Raw genomic sequence first — 11,128 nt, 5'->3', positions numbered from 1 at the left:
CAGAAGATTGCTAAATGAAAATGCACAGTCTTGTCAAACATGTGGCTGACCAGCCTCTTTGAACAGACTAGCCAATAAGATGGGGAACGGTTTTGACAGTGAGATGATTTCTCCCATGCCCTGCTCAAATTAGATGAATCCTGTTAGGCTGGCAGTGTCAGGCCTCTCTCCACAGAGGTGCCCTAGCTGAAATGCATGTTGTGAAACTGGAGGAAGTAGGGAGGAGTATAGGTTGCTTGCTTTCCTTCCTATAAAATCAACTTAATCTCCTACTCGGAGATTAGAACTGGAGTGTTTTTTCTGGGTTAATTTGCTCCATCAGTTTTGGACTGAACAAAGACCCTTCTATGCTTCTTCCATACCAACTCAAGAAGGGGTGAGGCATGAGTGACTTTTTTTAGCAGTCTTCTAGTGTGTCATGAGCAGCTGAGAAGCTGCTGAGGGGATGGTTAGTTTTAGGGACCTTATCTGATCCTCTGAAAACACAAGCAGCACACTTCTGCCCCCAACTTGATTTTTCTGAGTTGTCATGTCTGCTGTATCTTGTTTGTCACTGACTCAAAGTGCTTTTATTAAAGATCTGACTGTGGCCTGATTTGTTCTGTATAGTGAGATGCTTTGGGTTTTGCCATGGATTTGTTTACTTTTGTGATCCTTAAGCTAATGCAAAGATTTAATGTATCCACATGGGGTTTTCTCAAGGCAAAAGCCTGTGCTGTGGCTAGCTTGATCATATACTTGAGCTGGGAAAAGCTGCTCCTCAGGTTATTTAAAGATTTGAAGGGCTGAATCCTACAGGAAAAACACTCTTCCTCTCTTCTCACACGGATTTATCTGTGTCATGGAAGTCCTCTCTTGCCACTGTCCTCTTCAGTCAACATGATACAGCAGGCCACCTCTGTTTCTGGATGTGAGAAGATGAAAGGTTTGGTGTGATGTTAAAACGTGCTTGAAGTGCTCTGAGATTCATGTCCAAGCACCAGGTGTGATGTCTGAGCAATTAAAACACATGGTGTAGACTATGAACTGTTGGAGGAGGGGAAAAAAAAGGAGATGAGTAAACAAGGTGTTGCTCAGTGTGCAAGTCTTCATTGCTTTGTTTTGCATTGACCTCTAAAAAGCACCAATTTTAACTCAATTTGGGTCCCACAAATCCCAAAGGGGATTATCATTTAAACTGACATATATACACTGAGCTCCACAGACACACACAGTTGCAGTATGCATCTAAATGTAGGAGATGGTCACTTTGTCATGCATAGCTGCATGTGGCAGAGAATAAAGATGATAGAAAATGTCATTGTAGTAGAACAAATGCAATAGGAAAACAAGGACTGGGTGTTGTCCTTATTCTTTATTAGGCTTCTCTAAAGCCATTTCTCAGCTGAATGTCTGCTGTCCTGAAGTACAGGGTTGTAATTCTGCTGTTGGACTCGGATCATGGATTCATAGAATCATTTAGTTAGGAAGGGCCACCCGGAGGTCTCTGATTCATCCCTGTGCTCATACCAGGGCCAATTGGATCAGGTTGGAGATCGGCTTGCCCAGGTGAGTTTCAGTTGTCTCTGGGGACAGAGATCACAACCTCTTTAGGGTTATCTCCCAATATTTGACCACCCTCTAGATGAAAATATTTTTCTGTACATTTAACTGGACTTTTCTGTGTTGCAGCCTACACGTATTGCTTCTCATTTTATCCCTCTGCACCTCTGGGAAGGGTCTAGCTCCCTCTTCGCTACATGCTTGCATTAGGTAGTCATAGGCAGCAAGAAATCCCCCTTCACCTCCAGGTTGAATAAACCCAGGTCTTAGTCTCTTTGCGCATCCTATGCTTCAGTCGCCTGATCATCTTGGTGGTCCTCTGTACTCTGACATACTGGTGAGCATCCATCTATGTTGTCATTACACTGGGGAGCCACAACTGGATGCAGGTGTCTTTAAAGTGCCAAACAGGGGAGAGGGATCCCTTCTCTTGACCTGCTGGCTCTGCTTTTGTTGGTACAGCTCTGGATAGAGTTTGGCTGCTTTACTGCACGGACAGTCAAGGACCTTACACTTCACAGTCTGGAGGAAAGGCTGCCTTCACCTTTCCATCTTGGATCAGTTTCGTTTGGGTTTTTTTTGAGTAACAGATCCAGCAGAGCATCTCCCTTAGCTGGCTCATTGATCACCTGTGTCAAGAAATTGGCCTTGATGGTCTCCATAAATCTCCTGGATTGCTTGTGCACAAACCTACTGCCCTGCCAGCAGATGTCAGAGTGCCTGAGATCGAGTCTGCCAGGGTTTGCTATTAAGAGGCTTTTTCCAGGTATCTAAAGAAATTTTCAGCTGCTTCCTATTTTGGCCAGGTGGTCTTTGTCAGATGCCCACCACAGTTGGTCTGTCCTCTGATACTTAATGACGCAATTCTCAAAGAATTGCAGTCTCACAGAAGTTAAAGATGAAAGGGCTAGCTGACACCCTGAGTTTATCCAAATACATATTCCACTGGGTGATGAACACGTAGCGTGTCATGATAGCAGTGTGCTTTTTTGTTTGAAACGTTGCAGGAATATTTGTCAAGAGTGTTTTTGAATGGGGCCCAGCATCCAGTTGTTTTGCGTTGATGATGTTCTGTTATTTTGTATGTTGGGTAGTGGGTCAGGACCTTTACATTTTCTGCACGTTTCTGTTTGAATTCATTACAGACTGCTTGCAGAATTCATGTGTTTAATCTGTAGAGAAATCTATTTGTGTGCATATATACATACATATATTTGGTTTTCCTCAGAAGACTTGTGTTTCCTGGTTGTTGGAGCTCTTAGGAATTCTGGTAAACATTAGGCTCAGGGGCAGCAGCTCCTGAGTTTCTGAAAATATTTCTAGTGAGAGATTCTGTGTGCAAAGCCATGCCTGGAGAGCCCAACGCAAATTCATGTTGTTTAGCCCCTGTTCAAGCTCCAGAGGCTTAAGCATGGGAAATTGTGATTCCGTAGGCAAGTCAGGGCAGTGTCCAGATGCCAGCAGCTTGACCAGGTCTGAAACATCTCATCTGCTTTGCAGAGCCCTGGGCCAGGGGGCTAAAGCATCACTGCGAGAAGGAAGAGAACTCTCTAGTGACTTCCTAGCACAGCATTTTCAGTGATTAAACTAATGAAAATCTGATCTGCTGCTGAAAATATGGTAGTTTGAGCAAGTTCACAATGTGGGAATTTGACTTGAGACATGGTTTGAGTTGATAAAATACAAAATTTGTTTGGAATGTATTCTGCTAGATCTTCTGTTTTATTGGTTGAAGAGGACTAGATCAAACACAGACCCTAATAAAACCACTGGCAGAATTTCTGTTCCTTCATCCCGCTCCCTGCAGTGCAATTGTGGTTTACTGCTGCCTGCAAAAGAAATGCGATGCCCAGTACCTGTCAACAGCATGGTTTGTGAATTGTCAGGGTCAACGCAAGAGGGTGTTCCCCATTTTTGTTCAGCTGTTGCTGTGCACTGCGTAGCCATTGTTTAGGTACAGCTTAGCAGCCTCTCTTCCTAAACGGCATCATCTTAACTCTTGCTATGGTATGAGCTCTATTTTGGCCAAACTAATGTGTTGCTTTTGTTTGAACTTTTCCTCAAGGGCAATTTTGAATAACTTTTACGGTAAAATACACAGATTTCATTTCCATTTCAGAAGCTTTCCAGAATGGATGGAAGACTTTGAAACATGACCTTTGGTGTAGCAGCTGATTTCCTTTAAAAATGTATATTGTTGTCTCATGTCCTGATGCCCTGCTAATTTCTCAACAGGTGTCTGATCCGTATTGACGGAAAAGTGTGCATGGGTGACTAAGGCGTCCAACAGCATCCTGGCTTGTGTCAGGAATGGTGTGGCCAGCAGGAGCAGGGAGGTGATTGTGCCCCTGTACTCGGCGCTGGTGGGGCTGCACCTGGAATACTGTGTCCAGTTTTGGGCCCCTCACTACAAGAAGGACGTTGGGGTGCTGGAGCGTGTTCGGAGAAGGGCGACGGAGCTGGGGCAGGGTCTGGAGCACAGGGCTGGTGGGGAGCGACTGAGGGAGCTGGGGGTGTTCAGCCTGGAGAAGAGGAGGCTGAGGGGAGACCTCATCGCTCTCTACAACTGCCTGAAAGGAGGGGGTAGTGAGGGGGGTGTTGGTCTCTTCTCCCAAATAACAAGTGATAGCATGAGAGGAAGTGGCCTCAAGTTGTGTCAGGGGAGGTTTAGATTGGATATGAGAGAAAATTTCTTCACCGAAAGGGTTGTCAAGCACTGGAACAGGCTGCTCAGGGATGTGGTCGAGTCCCTATCCCTGGAGGTATTTAGAAGATGCGTAGACATGGTGCTTAGGGGCATGGTTTAGTGGTGGGCTTGGCAATGCTAGGTTTACAGCTGGACTCCATGATCTTAGGTGTCTTTTCCAAACTAAATGATTCTGTGAAATCACTCAGCCCTATTGCTTGGTTTTTATTGGCAAGAGCACATCTGCTGTTACTGAGAGTTTCACCAAATCATTTACAGCTAATGTTTAGGTGTTTTCTCATTTTTTATCTACATGCAATTGATTCAGTATTCAATCTAGCCTGAGGTCAAGTGTCTTGATTTCCTGAATATGTATTGTCAGTCCCACCGTGATTACTTTACCATGGCTTTAGCAGGAGCTAATGAATGAAGAACAGCAGCACCAAAGAGAGCCCAGCATCTCTAAGTATCGAGGCTCTCGAGGACCTCCTCCTCAGCGCTGGAACCCCATGCATCAGCCCATATGGCATCCCACATCTGGCACGGTGGGTCGTATGACAGTGACAGACTACGGCTTTTCTCACTTGCGCGCCTCTGCGCAGCAGATGTCACGCAGACGGGGTGAGGTGTGAGCCACGGGCTCTCCGAATCTGACACACAGGATCCCAGAGAGGGGGAGACGCGTTATTGCGCCAGACTGCAAATAGAGACACCTTTGCGCGGGCAGGGATGCGCGTGCAGTGGGAACAAATGTGAGTTTTGTACTCACATTTGTGAAACTCAGCAGGTCGGTGTACGGGCAAGCGGGGTGATGCGCTTAACCGTACACTTGCACATGTTCTCTGCGAAAGGTACCGGGAGGAGGCTGCCCTGGAGCAGCGAGGAGCGTCGCTCGGCTGCGGCGTTCGTCGGGCTCGCGTCCTCAACCAGGCTGAGCAAAATGTAGTAGGGCTTAGAGCAGCCCTGCCTTCCATTCCATCAGCCTCTTCCTCCAATCTTGTTTGCAGGCTCATTTTGCAAGGCCAAAATAAAAGCGAGATTTCCAACTGTGCATAAATGAGGTCCAGTTTGAGAAGGTGTTTGCAGTATGACCAGCTGGGTTAGCTCAGTTGGTTAGAGCATGGTGCTAATAACACCAAGTTCACAGCTTCAATCCCTGCTTACTGCAGGGGGGTTGGGCTCGATGATCTCTCAAGGTCCCTTCCAACCTAAAGCATTCTATGATTCTATGTCAGAGGAATGTGGAGACATAGTGCGTGCTTTCATAAAATAGGAATTGACTCAGATTTGCAGCTCTCCCCCACCCCCCTACACCCAAAACACTGGCAACCACTGGCTGAGAACTGGGAAATACCTAAGCCTATTCTAACTAATAGCTGTTCCTCAAATTTAGCCATTCCTAGCTGTTAATTAAAGAGGGATTTTTAAGTAGATCAGGAAAAAAAAAAAAAAATCAGTAATAAAGTAGTGCTAAGACAGACCTGGTTACCATACTGGGAAAAGCTCTTGTTTTGCTATGTCAAATTTCAGGGTTTTTTTTAAATCTCTTCAGTAGTTTCCACTGGCCTGCTGCCTTTAGTGCGGTTAGGCTGTCCCAGGACGGTAATGAGCACCGTTGTCTTGGGCAGTCTGCCCCTGCAAAATGGTGAAACCTGGTGGTAAAATGAAATTAATGATGAAGAATTGTATTCCTAGTCTTCAGACAGGTCTCTTGATTTGGCCAAGAATAATCACATATTTCCTCAAATGTCTTTCAGATTCATTTTCTGTTAATGCTTCCTTTGTTACCAGTGAAAATACTGTCCTCTTCTAAACATGGCAACCCTTGCCCTTGCTTTCCCTCCACCGCTGCGTCGGAAGTGATGAGAGTACAGGCTGTACATTTTTCTCCATTTATCTCAACCAGATACACTAGCCTCACTGATTTTTAAAAAGCGACTGATGTACAATACAGTCTTGCTAGGTTCTGCTCTTTTTTTTTTTTTTTGCACGGCTAGATCTTCTGTGAAATGGAGATTGATAGAGGCACACAGATAGCCGTAGGAAATATGGATCACTGCGAGCGCAGAACAAAGGATGGGTAAATGAGTGTTCCACTGATGACTCTAATTCATGACTGAGCTGTTTTTCATAGCCGTGATGGTTCTTGAAGATGATAGAAAGTTTCTCAGAAGTCAGTTGTTTTTAGCCTTTGGGGCTTTTTTGTTAAGATAAATGTAGTAAGTGTATGCTGTAAAGCCTCAGTAGTTTCTGCAGTAACATTGTTTGCCACTGGACAGCTTTGCACAACTATAAGAAGCATCAATTACAACTAAGTATTTTTTCCTTTTTTAAAATCACTAAGCCTTCATGAGTGCTTGTGGTTCGCATGCCAACTTAGAAAAAGCAAAAAACAAACAAAAGACTGAAAGAAGAAAAAAATCCCGTGGAAAAATACTACTAGAAGTTAATAGGGTGCAAACAAAAAGGGTTTAATGTTCTGCAGCACCCTTTCGAACTGGATGGGGACTGACCTCCTTTCTGCTTGTCTAATTCCCTCAAATTCCGTAGCAGAGACATTAGACTCTTTACGATATTTAGAAAGTCTACAGCAAACTTTTTACTACTTGTTCCATCTGCAGAGTCCAGAGGCGCTTTTCACCAAACCTGTTACTTTCCTGTAGCATTCTGGTTTTGGTTTAATCAACTGGGAAATAATATCTGTAAGGGAATATTAAATGGCCCACATTCGTACACCTGTGCTCCTTTTCCCCGATGGAGCAGCAGCATTTTAGAAGTCAAATGAACAGCATCTTAGTTGCAATATTGCAGATGTTGGAAGCACCTTTAAATGCCTGGTAATTGGGCTGACATCCAGATTTTGTTTTGAGCCAGTGCTTGCTGTAGGTGTCTGCTTTACATTAACTTGATTTCCACTCAGAACAAACATTTGGTGGGCCTGTCTTTCCCTCTCCTCCAAAACTTCCTTCCTACATGTATTAATAACTGGATACAAGCTCCTTTTCGCTCTTTTTGGCAGTGGAGGCCTTTGCCTGAGATATTGTCCGACCTGCCACCGAGATGCCATTTTGTAGATGAAGAGCGACGTCTCTGACCGAACCCTTGTACTTAGAAGAAAGCAGTAGCGACAGAGGGATGTTGAACAAGCTGAAGAGAATAAAGAGAAGTAAACCATCTGGTACGCTCATTTAGTGCTCCAAATATTTGCTTTTCAAATGGAGAAATTATTAGGAATTGAATCACAGCTTTATAGCAGGGCGATCTTTCAAATACTAAAACCTTCTGCCTTGCAGTGGTCTGGTTCTGCCAGATATTTCTGAGGCCTTTTCGGAGTGAGGGGCCCCTGGCTGTTGAATTACTTTAAATGCATCTGCTCCCATTACCATTCTAGAAGACTTAAAGAATTGCTGTCTTTCAGAATTAGGTGAAAGACCATTAGCCTTTAATTAATTTTGTTGGGTTTTGTGGTTGGTTTTTGTTTTTTTTTTAACACCACACTTGTTTGTTAAGGAACACGAGGAAGAATGAGACTGCATGTTCTCACTGCTGATTTCTGGCTATTACTGTTGTAAGTCGTGTAACGCTGTTGTTTACCAATTTTGAGGCAGCTGTGCAGAGTGAAGGGAAGCCCATATGAGATCATGAATAGCATTTTAGCTGAGGAAACTGCCAAAAATAGCAAGGGTACCACAAAACACTGTTATTCACTAAATCCACCTGATAGTAGAGAGTGAGCGATGAAGGTATTTATTCAAGTATATTAAAGTCAATAGAAGATTTCCACTGATTCAAAGGGGCCTGAACTGGATCACTAGGAAGGGTAGATTTTTGTTTTTTTCCTGCCTTTATTAAGGAATTAAATGAATGCCACATGTGAATTGTGTGTTGGCACCATTACAGCCATTTTAGGGCTTCCATACTTCGGGCTAGGATTTCATGTCAGAGGTTTTCCTAGGTAGAAATATGTGTGCATATGCCATGCAGCAATTGTAATAGCTTTTCATTTTACTGAAAAATCTTGCAGACATGACTGAAGCCTCCTTTTTCTTCTGGGAGAGGTGGGAGAGGGACTTAGCCATATGTTGGCCATCTGCACATCGTCAGAAGTTTGCCAATAAAATCTTTGTATTACCTCAGAAAGTAATCTGCAGGCCCCACAAATTTAAGAAGGGCACTTTGAGATTGATTGATTGATTGTGTCTCTGGCTTTGTGCTGCTGCTCCAGATGGGGATGGTCTCCTTTGGGTCCCATGTCACATCTGCCAGCCTTGCATGGCTGTTCCTGAAGACGCTGGACACTGCGCTGATGCTGCTGAACTGGTCCTTTTATGAAAGTCGGGTACCAGAGGGGGGGAAAAAAGGGAGGGGCAAATTTTCATATCCCTCTTCTTAGCTCCTTCAAATATAACTGTGCAAGAAGCAGCAAATACCTGTGTTGATTCTGGAGGACCAGTAAAACCTAAAGTAGCCTGGCATGCCAGATGACATTTGGGTGTCTTGGCCCCCAGAAAAGGGTAACTTGCTGGGGAAGGGGAAGAAAATTCCACTAAATCCTCTCTAGGTATTAAACTTCTCTCACTGTTGTTCAGTGTACTGCAAATAGCTAATCAACAGCGGAGCTGCAAACTCCTGCTGACTTCGGGATCCTCTGTGTATTGTTGGATCTGAAGAAATCAGGAGCACCAATAAGTCATCAGCAGAACATCTCGGGATCTCTAATCCGGAGCTTTCTGGAGCTGGTGGTGTCGTCTTTGTTGTTTTCAAGAATGGCATTAAGCATGTTGCGAGTACTGGGATATTACAACAGGTCCTGTAGCTGGCTATGTAACTAACTTGGGTGAGGAGACACAAGATTTTGCTTCTGTTTTTTAGGCTTAAGGAGCTACTAAGAGTGAGGGAATGCGTTGCGGGTCTACCACGTGTGTTCCCATGCTTTGTGCTATGCCTGCATTGACAGGAGCTGATGATGCCATTGAAAAATACCTAGTGGAGTCTGGATACTGGCAAAATGAAAGCTGAAATGGCCCAGAGTGGAGACTGCGTGAACAGAAACGAAAGAACCACTCGCGGAAGGCCAAGATTCAGCACTGCCCATGTGTGGGCCCACCTGTGATGCCCCCAGTTGCATTATTATGACTACGTTGTGACTTGCTAACTGTAGCCTTTAACAGGTTGGGGGACTTCACTCACTGCTTTTGGGGTTGCCCATCAAAAGTAACATGGGACCTTGTCTCATCCCCACAATTAAAAAAGCATGCAGTGGGTGAGGTGGTTTGCATCTGGCACGGGAAGCAATCATTTCTTTTTAACTATTAAATGTACTACAAAAATCTGAGATTATGTTTCTGTTTGGAAATGAGTTGCTGTTTGCTGTGCACTTTCAGTTTTGGAAATTAAGTGTCTGACCAATCTGTTTGGTGGCTGTTGGGATTTTGCAATGCAGTGACTGTAGCAGGCCACCCCACGTGTTTGGAGACAGCTGTGTGGAGAAGGCTGTCCAGAGGGGCAATGGTTCAAAGCTCAACAGTTCAGAGCACAGAAGTAGACAGGAAAAAAAAAAAAATGTGGAAGTGGTCATGTGTTTGCTAGGGGAGTCTGTTTTTCATTATTTTGTTTTTCAGCCCTGATTTTGCATCTCAGAGTCATGTGTCTCAGAGTTAAATAGGATGCTGGATGTAAACAATGCTGAATTGGTCTATTTAGTGTGTTTATAGAGTCACTTCTGGTGAATCTAAATCAACTTCAAATGCTTTAATGAAAAATGTTATGATTTAATGTTTTTTTGCAGTGGCCTTGGTTGTCATCTAATGTCTACACCCATACAGTGCGTGACCTCAAGACTGCAGTACCTCACAAATAGCATGTCCCACAATACTCAGAGAAGCACGTTTGCCATAGCACTAAGAGGACGCAATTTTTGCACTGTGAAACAGAGCTCCCACAGAGTCAGCTTTGGGCATGGCACGTACAAGTTCTTCCTTGGCTCCTCAGTTTTGTTACACAGACCTCCATCTGGTTTTCCTATAATTCATTTCACCATGAGGTTAGCACTGTCTCTGCATCTCAAAGGGGCTTTATTGAGTCTTTTACCACCCTCAGCCAAAGCAGCATCACAGATGCTGTTGACTCATCTATAGAACTTGGAAAACATTGTTGTACCTTCCATCAAATCTTTCCTTCTGTGAGGAGATCCTAAAGACTGACATGGGGAGTTGTTTGTTTTCCTTCTGGGATCTCCCAGATGGTTTCAGTAATGAACCTGGAAAACTATGAGGTTTTGGGGGCTAGTTTGAGTTTGGAGCTAGTTTGGTATAGTCATTAAGATGTTAATTCTACCATTTGTTTTACACATCAGGATAAACTTGGATTTTATGGTCTTTGAGCATGACAATGAGCCATCAGGTCAGGACTTTGGATGAGAAAATACAGTATCTGTTTTAAATTCACACAAGAGAGGCAATATTTGGAAAACCTATTAGTGATTTATTTGTGCTTAATCCTACTATGCTGTAATTGGGGTAAAATTTCTGTTAGTCTTTAGGAGCAAAATGACTCTGTCATGGAGCATTACTGGGTCTGTCTCTAAGTTTTCAGTGGAGACATTTTGGTATGTGACAACTAAAAACTAGACACTCCATCTTTGTCATGCGTATGCTTTATCTGTGTGCTGATGACATTTCAGATAGGCCCTTTAGGGAACTCTTACACTTACAAACAGCTCTTCAGTATAAATAGCTGTTCAAACTAAATACAGGAAGCAAATATTAGGTGTACATATTTTACTGATTTTTTTTGTATTGTAGCAATACCTCATGCAATGTGATCTTTACCCAGAAAACTAAAGTCACGAAGGCTAATAACAATTTCAGAGTACTTGATTATATATATTCTTTAGTGTGA

The sequence above is a fragment of the Pelecanus crispus genome, chromosome 14 (genome assembly GCF_030463565.1).
Source record: "Pelecanus crispus isolate bPelCri1 chromosome 14, bPelCri1.pri, whole genome shotgun sequence".
Taxonomy (NCBI): domain Eukaryota; kingdom Metazoa; phylum Chordata; class Aves; order Pelecaniformes; family Pelecanidae; genus Pelecanus; species Pelecanus crispus.
Note: the sequence above shows the minus strand (reverse complement) of the source record.